General features: G+C 37.8%; 1 protein-coding gene and 1 pseudogene across 6 annotated transcripts in view; one reads left to right on the top strand and one right to left on the bottom strand.

The window, feature by feature from the left end:
- Positions 1–25,298, bottom strand: part of SLC44A5 (solute carrier family 44 member 5) — a 521,022-nt gene that overhangs the window by 367,320 nt on the left and 128,404 nt on the right. The gene's annotated exons all lie outside the window — the stretch shown is intronic.
- LOC101139614 (large ribosomal subunit protein eL29-like) lies at positions 10,548–11,046 on the top strand (annotated as a pseudogene).

Here is a 25,298-nt window from a genome sequence, read left to right as displayed (position 1 = left end):
CCATATAACCATTCTGGTTTTCACTTTTAGCACACTATTCAAAAAAATAACATGAGATATTCAATGCTTTATTATAAAACAAGCTTTGTATTATATGGTGTTGCCCAGCTGTAGGCTAATGTAAGTGTTCTGAGCACCTTTAAGATAGGCTAAGCCAAGCTATGATGTTTGGTAGGTTAGGTGTATTAAATGCCTTCTTGACTTATGACATTTTCAACTTAAAGTGGGTTTATTAGGACATAACTCCACTAAGTTAAGGAGCATCTGTATAACAGAAAATAGTAAATAAGTAAATAAAGTTGTTCAGTTGAAAACAAAGATAAAGAAAAGATCTTTAAAACTTCCAGAGATTAAAAAAAGCAAAGTAATCAACAAATGAATTAGAATTAGTCTGATATCAGATTTCTTATCAGCAAAACTAAGTGCTAGAAGACAGTGAATTTATGCTTTCAAAGTTCTGAAAAAAAATGATCTTCAAAGAAGAAATATATGTCCAGCCAAATGACTTGATCAATTAAGTGTGAAAGTAGAATAAAGATCTTTGTGGTTTGCAAGATCTCACTCATTTTATCTCCTGTGTACCCTTCCTTAGGAAGTTAACTTAAGGATGTAAGCCATAAAGAAAACATAAGATCCAAGTAACAGGGTGATGTCCAGGGAACAGTGAAAGTAAGTCTCACAATGACAGCTTTGGAATGACCCTAGAGAGTAACCAGGGCAGACTAGACCCAGTGGATATAGCATTCCAGGAGGCAGGTCTTCAGAGGAAAAAAGGAACTGAATGGATTCAGAACTATGAAAAGGGCAAGGATATGATAAAGTCTATTAGTGAAGTGTTTAAGCAGATAATTCATTGGGATTTGAAGCTAGAATATTCTCTCCTGAGTGGCAGAGAAGTCCTATATAAAACCTATTGAGAAAGAAGTATAACTTCCATAGACCAATAGAGAAGGAAATATATTACTAACGCACTGTGCCTAGCTCTGCAGACATATTATATTTATCTTGTCATTTTAGAGGGAATATTGTTTATTGGCTTAGAAGATTGAGAAGTACCAAGGTAAAAAGAAGTGGAAGAAAGACTGAGAGTTATAATGTGTTTGTCTTACAAAGTGGAGAGTTCAGAGGTACTGTCCATTGTCAATGAAATAAGAAATACAGATTTGATTATATTTTTGAAGTACCAAAGTTAATCTGTAGGAAAACAGACTATTGATATGATCATATGTAGAAAAAGAGGAATGGGGAAGTAAAGAGTAATATAAATAAATTCAGTCTTAAGCATATCAAGAAGAAAATATGGCCAGGCGCAGTGGCTCACCCATGTAATCCCAGCACTTTGGGAGGCTAAGGCAGGCAAATCGCCTGAGATCAGGAGTTTGAGACCAGTCTGGCTAACTTGGCAAAACCCCGTCTCTACTAATAATACAAAAACTAGCTGGGCATGGTGGCATGCACCTGTAGTTCCAACTACTAGGGAGGCTGAGGCAGGGGAATTGCTCAAACTCGGGAGGAGGAGGTTGCAGTGAGCTGAGACTGCACCACCGCTCTCCAGCCTGAGCTGAGCGACAGAGCAAGGCTCCATCTCAAAAAAAAAAAAAAAAAAAGGGAAATAGTATATAAAGGTACTAAAGCAAGAAATAATGATACATATTAATTAGAAATATAGATATAACAATCCCAGCTACTCAGGAGGCTGGGGCAGGAGAATCGCTTGAACCCGGGAGGCAGAGGTTGCAGTGAGCAGACATTGCGCCACTGAACTCCAGACTGGGTGACAGAGGGAGACTCCATCTCAAAAAAAAAAAAAAAGAAAGAAGTATAGATATAACTGCCAGAAGAATCAAAACAAAAACAGTTAAACGTTAGCCACCTCTGGGGGTAGGGAAGGGTGTGGCTAAGGATTGCGGTTTTTTATTATAAATTCTTCTGTATTATTTGATATTTTTAACCACATAAATTTGTTATTTAAATAAAATTGCATGTTTATCAATGCACAGATAAATGAAAATATTCCTTAGAGTGTCTCCCTCACAAGTAATACAAAATGAATGTTTAACCGTTGCTGGGTATCGTCCTGACTACTAAAATTGACAATGATTATACACAGGGAGCGTAACCCAACCCCATATAAGCTCTATTGCCACAAACTATGCCAATTTATTGTATGAAACAAATAGAAGCTACTCCAGTAAGTATCAGGTAAATTGTCACAATAATAATTTATTTAATATGGTATACAACTCAAATAAGAAAGCCAGAAAAAAAAAAGATATTTTTTCCTCCTCCTATGGGAGTTTTTGTTGTTTTAAGAAACATGTACAATGTTTTGGCCACACTGAGTTTCAGAAATAGCACTTGCATCTTCTACCCGAATATATTTATGGCAAAGATAATTATGCACCCCATGCACTGATGCACTCAATGCATCAGCAAATATGGCAAATCTGAAGACTGTCAGCGAAAGTCTCAACTTCTTGTAGTCTCAGCTGAATAACCTTCATGAGGTAGCATTTGGAAAAATATTTTTTTAAAAAGTGAAGAAAGCAAAATGCATCAAAGTCAACACCTTGAATTGCACCTGGAAGCAAATTGTGGAACTAGAGGACAAAAATATAATGTTCCCCCTGTGGCTTATCCTTTTAAGAAATAAGCCTTCACTCATTTTCTGAGTTGCATTTTCAAAAGCTGCTCCAAGTAGACTGCATTGCAGTAATATAGTTTTAAGAAAGCAATGTGGACAGAGAGTCCACATTGATATTATTTAGTAAGTGATCTAAACCATGCCATTTGGCTTTGGTGCACCTGACTTAAGCAAGAATGACCTAATAGCAAATCATTATCTGTCACTAAATTTGGGATGTTATCTTCTGTGACACCTAAAATTCATGCAGTTTTAAACAGATACATCTTGATAAAATATTGACAATAATAAATATGTCTGATACTTAACTATAAGCCAGCAGTGCTGATAAAGCAAACTGCCTAATGATATAAAAGCAGAAGCAGGTCTGGCTCTTAGGCAAAACTGTGGAGCAAGTAGCCCTCAGAGACCCACCTCATTTGGAGCTCCACTCCTACCAGCACCCTATAGACCAAGCCCTGCCCTCTACAATATCACCCAGGTACTATTTCTACTTTACCATATACATCTCTCCTATATGTGATTCTGTCCTCTCTTTGGTCCAGTCATTAGAAGTATTAAGACCATATTGTGGGAATCTAAGTAATATGAGAAAATTATTTCTACAATAAAAGGTACATAAGGGAGAAGACTGAGTATCCATTTATGGACTTTTGTATGCAACATGCTTAAGAACTAACAGGAGTAAAACACAAAAGTGCTGGCCAGGTCAGCTTGGTCTGTAAGGGAATAACAGCAGTACACATTCTACTGGGAAAATAAACAAGGACAATGAAGAATGAGAGAAGCCTTAGGATGACTCTGGAAATCAAGGTCCAGTGAAGAGGGGTACTATCACTCCTATTTTCTAGAGGAAACGTATAGGATATCAAAATGCTTACTAAAGTTGAGTCAAGCAGAAAACCCAAAAATCATTTTCTTTCCCTAAAATGACTTAATTTCTACATGCTCCACATTTTTAATAGATAATCAAGTTTCTTAACTCTGTCACACATACTTTCGAGGCAGCCTAATATTAAATTCCCTCAACTGATTATATTGTTTCACCAAATGCTTCCCCCACATGTGTCATTATTTGTAAGTATGAACTAAAATGATTTCAGACTTTAACACTTTAGTTTAATCATGGGGTAATACAGTGTACAATGTAGAAAGGAAAAAATTTAGCATTTTATAATGTACTTATTCTGATGGGACCAACCACCAAGTGACAAATGAATCATATTATTGACTATGCACTACATTTGTATTGATTTGGTGAATGTATTGCTGAATAGTTAATGGTATGTCAGCCACTCATTTACAAATACATATTTCTAAGGCTGTCATGCCAAGATACAAAATATTTCCTAGGAGCTGGTAGGAAATTTAGTGCAGATCATGCATAATTTTTTAAAAACTGTGTTTTTTTAACTCCACAATTGTCTGGACAAGTTATTTAGAGTAGTCCACACTTACACTATCCTACTTAATACAGAGGGTATATATTTCTATTGTAATAACTTGTTTTGCTGAGTTATGTAGTGCACAATGCAACCCAAAAAAATCTGAGCTGACCTTGTGTGGCTAGATTAATTGACAAAAGAATACCTAAACAGCTGCTGTGTGGTGAGTTAACCATAAGCACATTGGACAAAATGGAAATGTAGGATACACGAAGCCTGAACAATGTCATTAACTATGGACTCCTAGGAAAGTAGAATGTTGGGTCAACCAACATTCAGAAAGTAACCAGGAATGGCAAGAACTTTTTGAAAGCTAAAATGTTGGAGAGCTTGTGACTAAGAGGCATAAATACAAACAGCACCAGAAATGTAGTAGCCAAAATGAGAACAGTTGTCACAAGCTAGTAAGAGCTATGTAGTACAGAAAACTGCCACCCTAGCTAGACAGATGTGAAAAACAGCTCTCTAGAGTAAAGGTGGGGGCGGGGAGTGGGAGAGAGAGAGAGAAATAGAGATGAATGGGATGTCTATTATAGTAAAATAAAAATATTTTTATAAAAGAAATAGAGATGAGATAGAGATAGAGATAGGTGGAGAAATGAAGATGGAGATGAAGTTGGAGATGGAGATAGAGATAGAGACAGAGAGAAACCAAAATACTTAAGGTTTTATAAATGTTCCTTTTTTTTTTTTTCTTTGCTTTTTGAGAGGAAGTCTTGCTCTGTTGCCCAGGCTGGAGTGCAGTGGCGCGATCTCCACTCACTGCAAGCTTCACCTCCCGGGTTTGCACCATTCTCCTGCCTCAGCCTCCGAGTAGCTGGGACTACAGGCACCCGCCACCATGCCCGGCTAATTTTTTTGTATTTTTTTTTAGTAGAGACGGGGTTTCACCGTGTTAGCCAGGATGGTCTCGATCTCCTGACCTCGTGATCCGTCCACTGTGGCCTCCCAAAGTGCTGGGATTACAGGCATTGAGCCACCGCACCCGGCCTAAATGTTCCTTTAAAAAGAGCCATTTTAATCTAAGCTATCGCAAGTCCTAGATCTGATGGGTGGTAGAGTTTTCCATATTATAAGTCTATACGATTTAACACAACTATACTCATTTCTGAAATCCTTAGACGCAGATCTCATGGTGCTTAGAAGCAGGGGCTGTGATGTCAGACTGCCCAGGCTTGAATGCTGCCTCTGTTACTTGCTGATGAATAAAGAGAAGTTAACCTTTCTAAACTGTTACTTTGTTTGCACAATCAGGACAATACTGGGAACTACCTCACAGAGGTGTAGTGAAGATTTACCTCTTCTTGGATGTCTAATGGGCATCTCAAATCCAAAATGTCCAAAACTGAATTCTTGATCTTCCTTTCCTGAACCTGTTTCTTCCACTGTCTTCCCAGTGCTTTTCCCATGATTCAGAGCAAAGCCTTGCATCTCATTGACTCTTCTCTTTCAGACGCCATATCCTGTTGGCTCTATCTTCAAAATATATCCAGAATTCAAAACTTCTCTCCACACTCCACCCCTACCCTGATCCAAGTACCATAATCCTTGCTTGGGCTATTTCAACAGCATCCTACTTGACCTCCTCTTCTAACTCTTGCCCCCACAGTCTATTCTCAACATAGTAGTTAGAGGAATCCTGTTAAAATGTCTTTTCTCAAACCATTCATTAACTTTGCATATTTCTCAGAATAAAAGCCCAAGTCTACAAAATCAGGCCCTTTATTAACTTTCTGACCTCATCTCCAGTTGCTCTCCTCCTGGCCATGAGCATCTCTGCTTCTGAAACAAACATGCAAAGCATGCTCCCGCCTCAGAGCCTTCGCACTTATTCCCTCTTTCTGGGCCTTTCTTCTTCCAGACATCCAGATGTCTTTACCAGCGATTTCAGATCTTTGCTCAAATTTCACAGTCTCAGTGAGCCCTTCCCTAAATACATTCTTAAAATGAAAGACTACCACATTCATACATCATACTCCCCTTCTTCCGTTTATGCTTTTATTTCACCTCATAAAACTCACCACCATATAACACACTACATGTTTTATTTATTAATTTTAATTATTTTGTGTCTTCTCCCCCTAAAATATAAATTCTCTGAGAGCAGAGCTACTTCTCTGTTTGATTCCTCATTGTATATCCCCAGATCCTATTGTGTACCTATTCTGGGACATTACTGAGTTCAATAAGTTAATAAGTACAAAACACCTAAAAATGTGTGACACATACTAAGTGTACAATAAATGTTAGTTGTTGTTTACTCAGGATATTCATTTATGTAATTTCTCCTAGTTTTTAAGTCTTTCCAATATATACTGTGATTATAAATTACATTAGCTTCAAAACAGTTTGTTTCTTAATGTTTCACTTTTGTCTTTAATATGAAATTAATCTAACATTAAAAACTCATGACTATAAAGCTCCAAAGACATTCTCTAAAGATGATCTGCTAAAAACTAGTTTTTTAATAGCTTTTAAATATTTTATACTCCTTAAACAATCCATAAATACAGTTTCTATATTTTTCCCAAGTAAATTTTGAGTAAGAAGAATTATAAAAATTAGTGATATATAATTTATGTATGGTTCTGTATTCATTTTTTATGATTTCTTAAAAGTTTCAAGCTAATTGAGTTTAAATAGTTAAAATAATTTCACTCAAGCTCTGTGATTAATAACTGAAATAGCACAGAAAAACATCTAACACACCAATATTTTTCTCTTGTCATTCTCTTTACCTTCTTAAATTCCAAAGATAGACAAATAGATGATTGACAGAGATAGACAGATGATTGATAGATAGATAGATAGATAGACATAAAATAGAATACTATTCAGTCTTATAAAAAGAAGGAAATCCTAACAAAACTGAAGTACAGTGTGCTAAGTGAAATAAGCCCAGCATAGAAAAACAAATATTGTGACCTCATTTATATGTGGAATCTAAAACAGTCAAATTTGCAGAAACGGAGCATAGAATGGTGGTTGCCAGGGGCTGTGGCGGCAGGTGCAGGGATGGGGAGATGTTGGTCAAAGGGTGCAAAGTTTCAGTTAGACAGGATAAACAAGTTCCAGAGCTTTATTGTACAACATAGTAAAACATAGTTAATAATAATGTATTGATACTAGAAAATTGCTGATATAGTAGATCTTAAATACTGTCACCACAAACAATATGTGAGGTGACAGATATGTTATCAGGCTTGATTTAATCATTTCTCAATGGATACATATATAAAATATGCTGTACACTGAAAATACATACAACTTTTATTTGTCACTTACAAAATCATCTGTATTGCTAAATTCAGCATTTAAAATATGAAAATATTAGCATAATCTACCATATGTACTAAAATGGAACATATATTATAAATATTCAAATCAATAATAGTAATATGGATTAAAAGCCGGTATCTTTGAGTTCTAAATGCTCATTATTAACCTAATAATTAAAATCCACAGTTTAAATTGCTGAAAGTAGAGGTTTCAGTCAGGAAATGAACTCTGAACTATGACCATTAATTAAACAGGAAAAGGAGTTAGTTATAATCTGGGAAAATGTGCCATTTGGATGACTACTGAAGGCATTGCAGAATTAAAGGAAATGCCTTTGACTAATCAGCTGAACTTGACCAGAATACATAAATTTAAGTCAGTTATCTGGGCATGGAGGCAAACATCTATAGTCCCAGCTACTTGGGAGACTGATGCAGGAGGATCACTTGAACTGAGGAATTCAAGGCTGCAGTGAGCTGTGATCACACGACTGCACTCCAACCTGTGTGACAGAGCAAGACTGTCTCAATAAATAAATAAGTAAATAAATAAATAAAATGTAAGTCAGGAGCTTAGAATAAGTTATAGGTCCCTAAGCAAAATATTTCAAGAGGACTCTCATTCACTTCCCTACACTAATATATTCCTTTTCAGTATGAATTCTAAATGGATAGCACTTTTACTTGAACCCAATGCATTTAAAAGACCCCTTTCCTACTAATTACACCTCTTGCAGGCGTCATATGAAATATATTAAGATCTAGGAATGTTTTTGAATTGATAATGAAAAAAGTTTTCTCAATAGATAAGGTTTAGAGAAGACAGAATATATAGAAGAACAAATCTGAAATGATTCTATAGATTTTCCTATAACAAAGAGAGAGGATTTGGAGAAGACAAAATTCAACTATCTACACACACACACACACACACACACACACACACACACACACACACACACACACAAAGTAGTCAGCCTATCTGAACCTGCCAACCAGAAGAATTTTTTAAAAAGTAATTCAGGAAGATAACACAAATGGTCAGCATTTAACATCTCAGATCAAATTTTTGGATGTTTTTAATAATTCAGCATGTAAGGAGCAAGCATAGTATTTTCCATGCATATTTTTACTAGTTGAAAATTGTTAACTATCCAGTGAGCATGTCTCTGTGGAAGGACTCACACTGCATAAAATCTATTGATAAAATATTAACAGCAGAGAGTCTTTCATTTAAGCACTTCTCAAAATAAAAAATAAAAAAGACTACCTACAGCATAGAATAAAAATATTATATTTTTAGCATCAAAAGATAGAACTCTAATTCCCAGATATAATATTAGTCACAAATAAACATAAAAATAAAAAAGCAAAACTTTAAGTTGTAGGATTTACGAACTTAGCCAAGCAGTAAAACATGCAGCATTCTGAAAAATGAATTACCACGGGGTGGGTGTCTCATATGACTAGCTCTAAAATGTGTGGTTTGAGAGTCAGGTGCAAATATTTGTGCTGTCTTATGTTGTCTCAACCACAAGGTCCATAGCTGCTTGTTCATGGTAGGAAGATAAACTAAGTACCACATACAAACAAGTTTGTTAGCAGAAAGAGCCATAACACTCCAAAGTTGGTTCTTCTGAAGAATTCATAGGAACAAAACAGAATAATAAGTTAGGGCCCAGCGCAGTGGCTCACACCTGTAATCCCAGCACTTTAGGGGCTGAGGAGGGTGGATCACTTGAGACCAGGAGTTCGAGACCAGCCTGGCCAACACGGCAAAACCCTGTCTCTGCTAAAAATACAAAAATTAGCTGGACATGGTGGCCACACCTGTAGTCCCAGCTACTCAGAAGGCTGAGGCAGGAGAATCAGTAGAACCTGGGAGGCAGAGGTCGCAGTGAGCTGAGATCGAGCCACTGCACTCCAGCCTGAGCAACAGAGCAAGACTCTGTCTCAAAAAAAAAAAAAAAGAAAAACAAAGAAAGGAAAGGAAAGAGGGCCCATATGTTTAGCATAATGCACAGGGAAGATTTTTTTAAAAAATCAAAACCTACAAGATGGAATTAGTGCCTGTGGGGAGGAAAGATACTTTCTTTCTCAGATACCTACTATCCATAAAGCCTAGCTATAAACACACGCCAGAAAGTCAGAAATATCTTAAGGCAATAAAATTTTTAAAAACAAATTATGTTACTCCATTTTGTCCATTTAAAAGGCAGACAAGCCAGACCCTGAAGGCTGATGAAAATAGCCAAATTCAACATATAATGACATCAATGATTTAATCCTTTCATTACCAAGAGTATCAAAGACCATTCACATTAGTAGACAAAATCTTAAAAAACTGGAGGTGGACCTAGCATTTATATTATACTATATGATCAAGCTGTTTCCAAAAACCAAAGCTCATTGTCTAAAAATTGAACATGGAGTCTGTTAAAATTGTTCCTTGTGAGTCTTGGTTGAAAGAAATGGTGGAGGTAACTAAATGAACTGGCTTATACTCAAAAGGCTTAAGCCATTATGGTCCACTAGGTAAAATATATAAAAATGCCAAATAGTTAATTTCACTATTAGGACCAACAATTGTTGGTTAAAGCTGCATTGTCAGCAATGAAGAATGTAATTTTAGAAATATAATGAAAACTCTTCTATGATAATTCATAAAAATAATGTATATGGAATAAGATGATGTGGGAAAGGGGTACAGTATTCCAAAATAACACTTGATCCCAGGTAGTACTGTTTGACATTTGTTCCCACAAATCCTCAGTGTTGGAGGTGGGGCCTAATGGGAAGTGTCTGGGTCATGGCTGTAGATCCTTCATGAATGACTTGGTGCTGTCATCACAGAAATCAGTGAATCCTCACTCTTAGTTCCCTTGAGAACTGTTTTTAAAAGAGCCTAGCACCTGCCTCTCCCCTCTCTCTTGCTTCCTATTTCACCATGTGCTTTCTGAACACAGCAGCTCCTCTTTGCTTTCCACTGTGACTGGAGGCAGTCTGAGTCCTCGCCAAAAACAGAGGCTGATGCCATGCTTCTTGTACAGCCTGCTGTGAGCCAGGTAAATCTCTTTCTTTAAAAATTACCCAGCCTCGGGTGTTCTTTTACAGTAATGCAAACAGACCAAGATATCCAGTTATATACAAAAGGATACTGAGCGTTCACTTCCAGGCGCTTCAGGAGCCACGGGTTACAGTGCAGACATGGCCAAGTCCAAGAACCACACCACACACAACTGGTCCCGAATATGGCACAGAAATTGCCTCAAGAAACCCCAATCACAAAGATACGAATCTCTTAAGGGGTGGACCCCAAGTTCCTGAGGAACATGTGCTTTGCCAAGAAGCACAACAAGAAGGGCCTAAAGAAGATGCAGGCCAACAATGCCAAGGCCATGAGTTCACGTGCAAAGGCTATCAAGGCCCTGGTAAAGCCCAAGGAAGTTAAGCCCAAGATCCCAAAGGGTGTCAGCCAAAAGCTCCATCGACTTGCCCACATTGCCCACTCCAAGCTTGGGAAGCATGCTCATGCCCACATTGCCAAAGGGCTCAGGCTGTGCGGGCCAAAGGCCAAGACCAAGGATCAAACCAAGGCCCAGCCTGCAGCTCCAGCTTCAGTTCCAGCTCAGGCTCCCAAAGGCGCCCAGGCCACTACAAAGGGTTCAAAGTAGAGATCTCCATCTGCCAATATGAGGACAGAAGGACTGGTGTGACCCGCCCTGCACTGCCGTCTGCATAGGGCTGGTGTCCTTCTGTGCTGTTTGCACAAATAAATCTGAGGGTAACACTCCTCCCCTACCCCCACAAAAAAGTATAGATTTTTAAAGTCCGAAGGTATCAAGGAAACTTTCTAATTTAGCCTCTTATTTAAATGAAGCCTTTCACTACAGTGATTTTCTAAGTTTATAATTCAGAAAACAGAATCCTCTCCCATCATTTCCTTTTCTCTACAATTTATCTGCTAAGGAATCTGGGCCCTTCATTATTAATTATTGCATGAGCTGGACTCGGTAGCAATCAGGAAACAACTTCATTTTTCTCCCATCACTGCATTCAGACATTCTGTCAGGTCTCCCCTCCTCTAGCCTTGACAGTGTCTCTTTCAGATTTCTTTTCATGATAACAATTTTGTCATCCAGTATTAAAAAGTTCAGTCTTGTCTAACTCAAAGCATTAATCTAATACTTGATTTGGAGCGTCCCCTCCTGTCAGCTCAGGAATGACTCAGTGTGAGGGGAAGAGAAGCTGTGAGAAGACATAGGGGAGGACTCTGTGCTGGTTTTTTATACTCCTCTCTTCTCTCCCTATCCCACCCCCAACCTTGCCCTTTCCATTTCTGAATCCTGGGAGATGGCAGGGATCAAAAAAGGAGCTAATTTATAACTCTCATTTGACTATCAGATGCCCTCTGTCATAGCAGCCTTCCAAATATTGGATCTCATTAAGTACATTTGCAGATTCTTGGGAGACTCTCAACAAGTTCTGATGCCCTACACGTTTCCTACAATAGACAGTGAGCTCTTTAGGTGACCGCTCAGAATCACCTGCACCCCTCAGCTTTGCCCCAGTAGGCAGCCCTCTTAGGGTCCTCTTGACTCACAGGAAGTACAATGAACGTGCAGCTTGACAAACTGCTGACTCCTTCCTCGTTGCCCTGCAGTCAAGGGCAGCTCTACTTTGTTTTCTATCCTTTGTCTTTTCCAGAAAAGAAGCAGAGACCTATTATTATCACACTTTGCTTCAAATTATGGAGAGTCACATGTCAGTTTCTCTCAAGAAAAAACTCACTTTCTGCTCAGCTAGATGCAAAGGGAAACCCCACTAATTTTTGCAATTTGGCAAACATCCAGCCAGGGACAGAGATGACACTCTACCATTTTGTAGATGACCATAACCTCTATATGCAGTACTCTTGGGGCTTCCCAACATGTGATTTGGTGGTGAGCGAAGCATCTGCCTCCCTTCCCTCTAAAAGAGGTCTGAATAGGCCAAAGGCAGATCACAGACCAGTTGGTGGTCCGGCCAATTTTCAGTAATTCCTATGGGGCTGGGTCCAGCACCAATCTCTGAAGTATGGAGGAGATTGTCACTCAATGTCCCAAGCTTTGAGGTCTCAAATTCTAAGACAAGAGGACATCTCCCATGCCACATGTTCTTATAGATTCAAAGTGGCTTTTTAATAAAGTGTCTTAAATGAAAATTTATCTTTCTGAATTGCCACCCAACTAACTGGGGAGGAGACATCCAAAATAAAGGGCTTAAGGGCCTCACTCCAAATGGCTCTGTCCCTTTACAGTGAAACTGTCCTTTTGAGCTTCTGTGGTCTAGTCTATGTGGAAAGGGTGTAAGGCAAAGGTAATTAAAAGGTTCATGAAAGTAAGAGCAGTGCAGCACTATCCTAACTGCATTCTTCCTGGTGTGAATAAATTAATCTGTTTCAGTCACTGCACTGGCAAACTAGTCTAGGTACCGTATCACATTAGAATATAAAAACCCTTACACAGTAAAAGTGGTAAATGTATTCTGAATTAACAATGAATTAGGACACGGTCAGTATTTCTACTAGCTAATTAGAAAAGCTAGAGTCCTCATATTTGGAAGACGGATTCACTGACACTTTCTTTAGGATTTAGGAACATAAAATCAAGCCATAAATACTGTGTTTGCTTTTGGGGGTTTTGTGGGGGTTGTTTTGGGATTTTTGTTTGTTTGTTTGTTTGTTTAGTATTTTTGAGACTGAGTTTTGCTCTGTCACCCAGGCTGGAGTGCAGTGGTGAGATCTCAGTTCACCGCAAGTTCAAGCGATTCTCATGCCTCAGCCTTCCAGTTCAAGCGATTCTCATGCCTCAGCCTCCCAAGTAGCATGTGCCACAATGCCTGGCTAATTTTTGTGTTTTCAGTAGAGAAGGGGTTGCACCACGTTGTCCAGGCTGGCCTTGGATTCCTGGGCTCAAGCAATCCACCTACCTCAGCCTCCCAAAGTGCTGGGATTACAGGTGTGAGCCACCATGCCCAGTGGGGTTTTTACAATTTCTAAGTAAATTTAATGATCAGGAAGATAATTAATCCTGCAAATAACACATAACTTATCTTTCTTATTCTAATTTTATACATAAATATGTGATTAAGTAGCGGTTCAAAAAAGCTAAACTCCATAGCCAGAAAGTCAGAAAGCCTGGTTCCACACTCAACCCTGGGACTTCCTGGTTGTACAATTTTGGACAAATCACTTCATCTCACTCACCCTTGGTTTTCTAATTTGTAAAACAGCAATGATTTAAGAAAATTTGAAAGGTTGTTATGTTTTGTAAAGGGACTGCAAATCACTTTGTAAATATTAGTTTTCTCTCTCTTTAAAAACACACTTTTTTCTGGTAGATCACATAAACTGAATTTATCTGAATAATTAGGAGCATAGTCTTTAAAGTCAGACGGACTCATTAATGATCCAATGCCAGTAAGTATTTGCTGAATAAATAAATGGAATACTTTTTCAGTTTTATACTATATCAAAAACCATAGTCAAATTATGCATCCTCTCGAAGCCTCAATATTCATGTATGTAAAATATACAAAAGGAATACCCACTTCAGTGATTCTCAATCACAGTACATATTAAAAACCAAACAGTTTCTGATTCAGTAGGTCTGAGGCAAGACCTGGACAATTGCATTTAAACTTCATGAGTATTTGGAAACTGACCCACAGCTGAGAACCACTATGCTCCCTCTGAGGGCTGTTGTGAGGATTAAATGAGATAATGTCTGAAGGCATTTCATGTATTAGCACATGTTTAATATATATAAATATATAGATTATACCCTTCTTTTTTAACACCATTTTATACATATTTATTCAGTAAATTATATAATACATTTAAGAATTAATAAGTGAATTATTAAAGCATTGGTTCTCAAACTTCAGCATGATTCTAATGGGGGACTCATAAAATACAAATTGACAGACCCCACCCTCAGAGCTTCTTCTGACTCAGTAGCTCTGAGAGGAAGTTCAAGAATTGCCTTTCCAACAAGTTCCCACGTGATGCTGCTCCAGGGATGACACTTTGAGAACCACTACCTAACAAAAACTTTAATCATATTTGTGATGGCTCATTTTACAGGTCAACTTGACTGGTCCACAGAGTGCCCAGACACTTGGTTAAACATTATTCTGGATGTATCTATGAGGGTGTTTCTGGAAAAAGATTAACATTCAAATCTGTAGGCAAAGTTAAGCAGATTGTCCTGCCTAATATGGGTGGGCATCATCCAATCCTTTAGAGGCCTGAATAGAACAAAAAGGAGAAGTAAGGGAGAATCTGCTTTCTCTGCTTGTTTTTGAGCTGGGATGTCAGTCTTCTGCATTTAGACTGTAACTATACCACCAGCCTCTCTTCCGGGTCTCCAGTTTGCAGACAGTAGATAGGGGATTTCTCAGTCTCCAAAACAGAAGAGCCAATGCCTTATAAATCTCTTTCTGTATGTATATATGTGTGTGTGTGTGTTTGTGTGTATCTGCCTGTGTGTGTCCTACTGATTCTGTTTCTCTGGCGAACCCTAATACAATATTTAAGAAATTATGTATATATAAAATTTAAAATGACAGGCAGAAAATACAATTTCAAAATGCTATATTTTAGATGTCTGGAGTTTGATTTTTTTTTTGTTTGGTGACTTGAAATATAGTCTCATATGATTACTCCTTTCTCAACAAGGCCTTAACTGACACCTGTCTTCTAGGATGAATGGGAAGACTACACCTTTGCAGGTCCACTATACCATATATTGACTTAAGATATATGATTGCACTTAACAGCCTTGAATTGAAATGGACTAATAGGGTATTACTTGCTATCTTTAACAGAAAGCAAAGTCCTTGAAGGCAGAAATCAGATCATAGTTATTATCTATGTACCCCAAGGGCCTAGCACGGTGCCTGCAGACAGTCAATAAAATGCTTAGTGAATGCATGAAATAGAGTAAATTACTCCACTCAATTTGGAATAGAGTAAGTTTTGTGATTTTTTTTTAAGTCTTATGGTAACTCCATGGGAAACTCTAGACATAGATAGAGTTATCTCTCAGCTCTTTTATTAAAGCAGTGGTTCTCAAAATGCAGAGCTGGGGCAGGCTGGTGCCCCCTAGAAGACATTTGGCTATGTCAGAGACATTTTTGTATGTCACAACTGAAGAGGGTCCTAAAAACGTCTAGTGAATGAAAGTCAGGGATGCTGCTAAACATCCTACAATGCCCAGGACAGCCACCGACAACAAAATGTTTAGCCTAAAATGTCAAAGGTGTCTAGGTTGGGAAACTCAGCATTAGAGGAATGCAGCTGAGCTAATTAAGCAAGGGTCCTAACCCTTCTCCCATCACCCTCCTAAACAAAAGTTTGGCCTTAAGTAAAAGCATATCAATAGCAGCAACTTACACATGTATAACAATTTGTTTTACAGATAACATTTTGCAACCTGAGGCTCAAGGTCACAAGGGCTCAAGTTAGTGGTAGATTAGGAGTAAAATGTATTCTTACCCTGAGCCAAACACTCTTAAACACTTTCTTCTTAACTCCTGGCCAGTTCATTCATCATTTAATGTGAACCTCGTCAGTAGCTACTTAATCACTGCTTTCTCATGTTACCTCAATTTCTGAGCCTAGACAAGATCACCTGTGTCAAGAGATACCTTTCCTCCAGTTGTTGTTTTGGTAATAAATTTTTATGATTTTCTTTAATTCAGTTATGTGGCTTAGCTCTTTTTCACATTAGGCCTCTTTCAAAATATATATTAAGTCTAATATTGGTTTAAAACATTTTGCAATAAAGCCTGATTGAAAGATAATGAAATGGCAACTTTCACAGTCAAGAGCAGGACAAACAACCAGCTGTGACCTTCCCTTTTTCCTTTTCAGTTGGGCCTTAAATTGCATTCCAAAGACCCTGCTCCTGGAACAGCCTTCTGCAATCAACACAACCTCTTGGAGGTTTTACTGTCTCTGGCACTCGCAGGTTCCCCTGTTCTCACTCTCTCTCTCTCTGTTTCCTTGCTGTGAAAAACGTGTTGACCATCAGGCATGTGGCAGAATAATTGGATTATAGGCAAGCCAATGTGAGAAACCAGAAGGCAAATCTGGTCATTTGTGGGTATACACAGGACAAAGAAAAAGGAGTGTAGAAAAACAGAGGCTGTCCTGGAGGTAAGCTGAGGCTGAAAGTAGTTTACTCGATAAAGCACTGTTGCTGTAAGACAAAGCAAACTTTGACTACGTTGCAGCACTCTCGTATCCAAAAAAGTGGAGTTAGGAGAAGGAAAGAAAGAAGAGATGAAGGAAGGAAGGAGGGAGGGAGGGAAGGAAGGGGGGAAGGAGGGAGGGAGGGAGGGGGGAGGAAGGAGGTGGGGAGGAAGGTGACAGGGAGAAAGAAAGGGATGGAGTAAAGAAGAAGGGGAAATGGAATGAGCATTTATTGAACACCCACTATATATAACTTTGCTATTTGTTATGTCATTTAATCCTCACCATAGTCCTGTAAGGTAGGTAATATTGTCTCCATTTTTTTCAGATAAGGAGAGTGAAGTTGAAAGGTTAAGTAATGTGCCCAAAATCACAGAGCTGAGATTGGAACACATATCTGCCTGATCCGAAAGTTCGGGAAAAAAAAGAAAATGGTTAGGTTCTGGGAAAACGTGGGGTTTTTTCTCCCCACCCCCAGAGATAGACGTTTTTAAAAATTTTTTAAAACATATTAAGAAAAATCATTTGGGGAACATTGTACCCGGCATGATAGAAAACTGAATTGAGATATGGGATTGTTCTTCCTGAAATAAGATATCTGGTTCCTATACTTACTTCATACTGGTTTTTTTAAAAAAACAGATAATATTTTTTACATTTATTTCTTCCACAAATAATTGGGAACACTAAGTGAAAGGCACTGTGCTAGTCACCATTGAAGGTATAACTGTGAACAAGGCATGAAATTTACAGTCTAGTAGAGAAGAAAAGTAAACATGCAATTATGATAGAGTTTGATAAATATTGTAACAAGTGAAACCTCAGGGAGTTATGGGAACAAGTTAATATTGACAAAGAGAAATGCCAGAGTTTCAGGTTGAGGCTTAAGGCATGAGTAAGCAAAGTGAAAACCCCTTTCTTCCACAAAAGAAGTTAGAAGTCAACGTTAAGTTTGGAGGAACTGCATTCACACGCACACTCTCTCTTTCTCTCTCTCTCTCTCTCAAACAATACTCTAATTCCAGACAATAAAAGAAAGACCTCTGCCACTTAATCTGCCATGTCATTCATTAAAACAGAGCTAATTCCATAACATGTGGTAAAAAGCAGCATTGGACTAAAAGCCAGATCTGAATTTTCATCTAGCCTTGCCAGAGTGCTGGCTATGTGACTGTGGGAAAGTAAGTTTAACTTCCCTGATCCTAAGTTTCCTTCTCTGCTAAGGGAGTTAAGCTAAACCATTTTTAAGTCTCTCCCACTTTTAATACTCTCTGTAGTTCTAACTCTAATGACTACTCAACGACATAGTGTAGCTGGCAATCAGAAATTTGTTTGATAAACTGTCTTAGAACTTTAGACTTTTGAATATTTATGGAGAGAGAGAGCAAGATGGTATAATGGAAAGCTCTACCCATGGTCCTGCCAGCAAGAATATCCAATTAACAACTATCTACACAGAGAAAACACCCTCATAAGAACCAAGAACCAAAGTCAGGCGAGCATACATAGTATCTGGTTTTACCTTCATATCACAGAAAGCGGCACTAAAGAGATAGAAAAAACAGTCCTGAATCACCAACGCCACCCTGCCCCCACCTCTGGCAGCATCTGTGTGGTAGTGAGAGCATCTCTGTGTGCTAGGGGAGAGAGAACACAGCAATTGGGAGGCATTGAACTCAGTGATGTTCTGTGAGAGCAGAAAGGAAAACCCAGATCAAACTCAGCTGATGCCCCCTGCAGAAAGAGCATTTAAACTAGCCCTAGCCAGAGGGGAATTGTCCATCTCAGCAGTCTGAACTTGAGTGCCTGGAAACCTCACCACCTAGTGCCAAAGTGGTCTTGGTCTCTAAGTAAATGTGAAAGGCAGTCTAGGCCATAAGGACTGCAACTCCACAACCTGTAGGCAAGTCCTAGGGATGAAATAGGCCCAGAGACAGTGGATTAGGGGGGCACACGACGTACTGAGACAGCAGCTGGGGTAGCCAAGGGAGTGCTGGCATCACCCTTCCCCTAACCCCTGACTGCTCAGCTCCAGGCTCAAAAAGAGACCCCTTCCTTCTGCTTGAGGACAGAGGAGAGAAGACTGAGGAGGATTTTGTCTTGCATCTTGGATACCAGCTTAGCCACAGCAGGATAGGTCAGCATCATGAAGCTCTGTTCTAGGCCCTAGCTGACAGATGACAATTCTAGACATACCCTGGGACAGAAGGTAATCTGCTGCCTTAATGGAAAACATCCAGTCTTGCCAGAATTCATCACCTGCTAACTACCTAAATAACCAGTAGCAATACCCAGGTACTACATCAAGGGCCTTGGTAAGCCTCTGAGACTTGCTGGCTTCAAGTACCAACACTGCCACAGAGGCATACAGCACCAGTGGGCTCTTGGGGTCCCCAATTCCAGGACTTGACTCTTGGACAGCATTTCTGAACCTGCCCTGGGGCAGAGAGAAGCCCACTGCCCTGAGGGGAGTCTAGTCTCAGGCTAAACAGCATTCACACAAGCTGACTTAAGAGTCCTTGGGCCTTAAGGGAACATGGCTGATAGTCTGGCAGTAGTCCTCATGGCCAGGGGTGGTGGTGGCTATGGGGTGAGGTTCCTCTGCCTTTGGAAAAGGGGAAGGAAGAGTGGGAAGGACTACATCTTGCAGTTTGAGTGCCAGCTCAGCAACAATAAATAGAAAATCAGATAGACTCCTAAGGTTTTTGATTCTAGTGCCTGACTCCCAGATAGCACTTCTGAACCCACCTGGAGCTTAGGGGACCCCGCTACCCTGAAGGGAAGGAGACAGGCTTTGCCACCTGCTGGTTTTAGAGCCCCAGGGCCTTGAGTGAAGATAGGCAGTAGCCAGGGAGTAGTTACAGCAGGACTTTGGCGAGACCCTGCGCTGGGCTGGCATCAGGACTGACTCAGAGCAGTCATACTGGTGGTGGCCACAGGAGCTTTAGGTGGCTTAGAACAGAGAGAGACTGTATGTTTGGGAGAAAGTAGGGGAAATAAACAAGAGTCTCTGCCTGGTAATCCAGAGAATTCTCCTGAATCTTATCCAAGACTAACAATGTTGTACCTCTATGAGTCTGCAAGAACCACAGCATTACTGGGCTTCGGGTGCCCCCTAAGGTGGGAGAAAGTAAGAGAAATCACCTTCACTAAAAGGAAGACAAGAAGGAAGAAAACACCACAAAACAATCGGAAAACAAATAACAAATGGCACATGTAAGTTCTTACTTAACAATAACATTAAATGTAAATAGACTAGACTCTCCAATCAAAAAACATAGAGTGGTTAAACCCACTTGATCACGGTGGAGTATCTTTTTGATATGCTGTTGGATTTGATTACCTAGTATTTTGTTAATAATTTTTGCATCTATGTTCATCAGGGATATTGTTCTGTAGTTTTCTTTTTTTGTTATGTCTTTTTTTGGTTTTGGTATCATGGTGATAACAAAGAAAAGTCAAAAATAGAAAACTACAGGCCAATATTTCTGGTGAATATTGATGCAAAATACTCAACAAAATACTAGCAAACCAAACTCAACAATACACTAGAAAGATCGTTTATAATGACCAAGTGGGATTTACCCCTGGGATGCAAGAATGGTTCAACATATGCAAATCAAGCAACATGATACATCATATCAACAGAATGAAGGATAAAAATCATATGATAATTTCAATTGATGCTGAAAAAGCATTTTATAAAAGTCAACATTCTTTCATGATAAAAAAAAAACCTCCAAAAACTGGCGATAGAAGGAACACAACTCAACAGAATAAAAGCCACATATGACAGATCCACAGCTAGTGTCTACTGAATAGGGAAAAACCAAAAGCCTTTCCTCTAAGATATGGGACATGACAAGGATGCCCACTGTCAACACTGTTATTCAACATAGTACTGGAAGTCCTAGCTAGAACAATCAGACAAGAGAAAAAGATATGGGACATGACAAGGATGCCCACTGTCAACACTGTTATTCAACATAGTACTGGAAGTCCTAGCTAGAACAATCAGACAAGAGAAAAATATAAAGGGCATCCAAATTGGAAAGGAAGAAGTCAAATTATCCTTGTTTGCAGATGATATGATCTTATATTTGGATAAACCTAAAGACTCTATTAGAAAACTATTAGAGCTGATAAATTCAGTAAAGTCACAGGATACAAAATTAACATAAAAAATCAGTAACATTTCTATATGCTAACAGTGAACAATACAAAAAATAAATTTAAAAAGTAATCCCATTATAATAGCCACACATAAAATTAAATACTTAGGATTTAACCAAAGAAATGTAAGATCTCTAAAATTAAAACTATAAAACACTGATGAAGGAAATTGAAGAGGACACCAAAAAATTGAAAAATATGAATATTGTTAAAATGTCCATACTATGCAAAGCAATCTACAGATTCAATGCAATCCCTATCAAAATAACAATGCCATTCTTCACATAAATAGAAAGAACAATCCTAAAATTTATATGAAACCACAGAAGGCCCAGAATAGCCAAAGCTATCCCAAGCAAAAATAGCAAAACTGGAGGAATCACATTACCTGATTTCAAATTATATTACAGAGCTACAGTAAGTAAAACAGCATGATACTGGCATAAAAGCAGACACATAGAGTAATGGAACAGAATAGAGAACACAGAAAGAAATCTACACACCCGCAGTGAACTCATTTTCAACAAAGGTGCAAAGAATATATACTGGGGTAAAGAGATTCTCCTCAACAAATGGTGCTGGGAAAACTGGATATCTATATACAGAAGAATGAAATTAGACCCCTGTCTCTCATCATATACACAAATCAAATCAAAATGGATTAAAGAAATCTAAGACCTCAAACTATGAAACTACTATAAGAAAACATTAGGAAAACTCTCCAGGACATTGGTCTAGGCAAAAATTTCTTGAGCAATATCCCACAAGCACAAGCAACCAAAGTAAACATGAACAAATGGGATCATATTAAGTTTAAAAGTTTCTGCACAGCAAAGGATACAATCAACAAAGTAAAGAGACATCCCACAGAATGGGAGAAAATATTTGCAAGCTACCCCTCTGACAAGGGATTAATAACCAGAATACACAAGGAACTCAACACTAAAGGAAAATGTCTATTAATCCAATCAAAACATGGTCAAAAGATTTGAATTGACATTTCTCAAAAGACACAGAAATGGCAAACAGGCATATGAAAAGTTACTCAAAACCATTGCTTATCAGAGAAATACAAATCAAAACTAAAATGAGATATCATCTCACCCCAGTTAAAATGACTTACATCCAAAAGACAGGCAATAACAAATGTTGGCATGGATGTGGAGAAAAGGGAACCCTTGTACACTTTTGGTGGGAATGTAAATTAGTACAACCACAAAGAAGAACAGTTTGGAGGTTCCTCAAAAAGCTAAAAGTTGAGCTACTATATGATCCAGCAATCCCACTGCTAGATATATACCCAAAAGAAAGGAAATCAGTATATCAAAGAGATATATGCACTCTTATGTTTGTTGCAGCATTGTTTACAATAGCTAAGATTTGGAAGCAACCTAAGTATCCATCAACACATGAATAGATAAAGAAAATGTGGGACATATACACAATGGAGTACTATTTAGCCATAAAAAATGATGAGATCCTGTCATTTGCAACAACGCAGATGGAACTCGGGATTATTATGTTAAGCGAAATAAGCAGGCACAGAAAGACGAGTGTCACACGTTCTCACTTATTCATGGGATCTAAAAATCAAAACAATTGAACTCATGGAGATAGAGAGTAGAAGGAGTTACCAGAGGCTGAGAAGGGTAGTCGGGGGATGGAGAGAAGAGGGGATAGTTAATGGGTACAAAAAATAGAGGGAAGTGGGGATAGTTAATGGGTACAAAAAATAGAATTAATAAGACATACTATTTGATAGCACAACAGGGTGACTATACATTTTAAAATAAGACAAAATGTAATTGGATTGTTTGCAACTCAATGGATAAATGCTTGAGAAGATGAATACCCTATTCTTCATGATGTGCTTATTTCACATTGCATGCCTATAATAAGACATCTCACGTACCCCATAAATATATACACCTACTGTGTACCCACAGGAATTAAAAATAAATAAAACACTTAAGATCTTTACATTGAGACTATCTCAAGTTGCGTCATTTAAAAATTATACTAAGCCCAAGTCACATGAATTTTACAACCAATATTAAACAAGGTAAGAAAAACTGACATCATAAATGGAGATATATCAGCTTTTGAAAAATCCCAAAATGAAGTTCTGAAGGGAAAAAAAAGAACATGTTTAAATATAGCACGACAGTATTCTAAGCCAGATCCAAATGTCATTAGTGTCTCCAAATGAAATGTTAAAAGATTGAATTACCCCATTTTGTATTATATTATCTGACTGCTTATACAGTAGAAAAATAGTAAGACTAAAAAAATTAGAAAAGCTCAATTTTGGTCTTAATATTATTTTATTCATAGGTCAGAATTTTTTAAACTGTCAGTATGTCAACTGTAAAATGGCATTCAAAATTATAATGAAATCATCAAGTGATAAGTAAATTGATAATAAGCAACAGAAATTCTATGCTTTCTTATCTTTAGAAATAAGAAAATTAACATTTTCAAATTTTCTCTGCCTTTTGAAAATTAATTAGCTAACATTTATGAAGTTTTTATACCTTGGAAGAAAACTAATGATGTAACAGAAAAAGGCAGAGGGAAGATGGTACCTTTTTTTTTTTATCATGTTAGTAAAAAAGAAAGATTATTAAACTAACAATGTTAACCAGTAACAACCTGAAAATAAAGTCAATATTTATTTTTTCATAAACAATTAGTGAGGGTAGATAAAGTCAATATTTCAGTGTATATTTTGCCCCTGATTTCAGTAAAACATATAAGGCTGAAAACAAATTATAAATTCATTTTAAAACCTTTAAAATTATATTTGGTATTACAACTCTGAAGTTTTTAGTGTGACCATTTTCAATAAATTACTTTTTGTTAACCAAGACTAACCCAAAATAAGAAAATAATTATATCAAAAGAAGAAAGAAAGGGAGGTAGGGAGGTAGAAAGGGAAGAAAATATACCTCTACTAGTGCTTCAGAAATAATTCTAGAGTAACGAGTTTGAAAGATTCCAAATGTGGAAAAGTCATCTATTAAGTATTAACTAAAGACTAACTCCAGGTTGACAGTGATGTATTCTCTGGAAAAGACTTTGCCTAAGGGCAGCTTTTCACACTTTATTCACACACACATCCCATTCCATTGTCTATATTTTTAAATCAGAAATTTTCCTGCCCAAAGCATACCAGATTTCAATATTTCAAAAACATCTCAAAGGCCCTGACCCATAAATTATTTATTCCCTGTGGATCATGGAACCAACTTTTTCACTACAATTAAAAAAAAAAACTTTTGATGAGTTAGATAGTTCCCTATTTGAAACCTGAAAGAAATGAAAACCATAATACTTAATTGATTATCCAGAAATAGATTCATGATATTGATTATTCAGGCATGATCTGAAAATTCTTACTACTACAGAAAGAAGCAATATCCACTCTGAACTATGTCTGTAAATTTCAGCTCACTGGCTGGCACCAGTACTCTTCCATTCACTTGCATAATTTTTAAAAAACTGCATCTTAAAACTCATTCATATGTTCATTTAACAAATAATTATTAAACACTTTCTAAGTGCTAGGCACCAATAGAAAGATTTAATAGTCTCTACTTTCAAGAAGTTTATGGCTTAATTTTATATTCATGTATAAACGTACCATCATTAAAGGAAGAATAGGACAGAAAGAAAAATGAATGATATTTGAAATATAAGCCTTAAAACTTCCTGTTAAAAAGAGATAATTTAGCATCACATTCATTTGTACCTTTTCCCTTAGAACTCAAGCTAATATTACATATCTGACCTATTGACTAGCTTTCTGAGAATTTCTAACATCATTCAAAAAGAACACTATTAAGATTTACAGCTAATATCAAATCTTCTAATAACCAATTGGTACAAGTCCCTGAATATATTAATAGCAAATTCACTTTTTCTTTTCCTTTCATGGGCCCACACTTAACCTTTAGGCTCAGATGATACTGAGTTTCTTCAAAGTAAAGTGATAGTTCAACATAGTAGACACACACACACACACACACACACATACACACACACAATGTAATGTTCACAAGAGAAAATTGAATCCCTGAACAGACCAATAATGAGCTCTGAAATTGAGGCAGTAATAAATAGCCTACCAACCAAAAAAAAGTTGAAGTTGCACCAGACAGATTCACAGCTGAATTCTACCAGATGTACAAAGAAGAGCTGGTACCATTCCCACTGAAACTATTCCACAAAATTGAGGGAGGGAGAGTGACTCCTCTCTAACTCATTTTATGAGGCCAACATCATCCTGATACCAAAACCCTGCAGAAATAAACCAGAAAAAGAAAACTTCAGGCCAATATCCTTGATGAACATCCATGCAAAAATCCTCAGCAAAATACAGTCAAACCAGATCCAGCAGCACATCAAAAAGCTTATCCACCATGATCAAGTAGGTTTTATCCCTGGGATGCAAGATTGCTTCAACATATGCAAATCAATAGTGATTCATCACATAAACAGAACTAAGAACAAAAACCACA

Source organism: Gorilla gorilla, chromosome 1, assembly GCF_029281585.2.
Source record: "Gorilla gorilla gorilla isolate KB3781 chromosome 1, NHGRI_mGorGor1-v2.1_pri, whole genome shotgun sequence".
Lineage (NCBI taxonomy): Eukaryota > Metazoa > Chordata > Mammalia > Primates > Hominidae > Gorilla > Gorilla gorilla.
The sequence above is the reverse complement of the archived record's forward strand: the minus strand, read 5'-3'. Positions and strand labels throughout refer to the sequence as shown.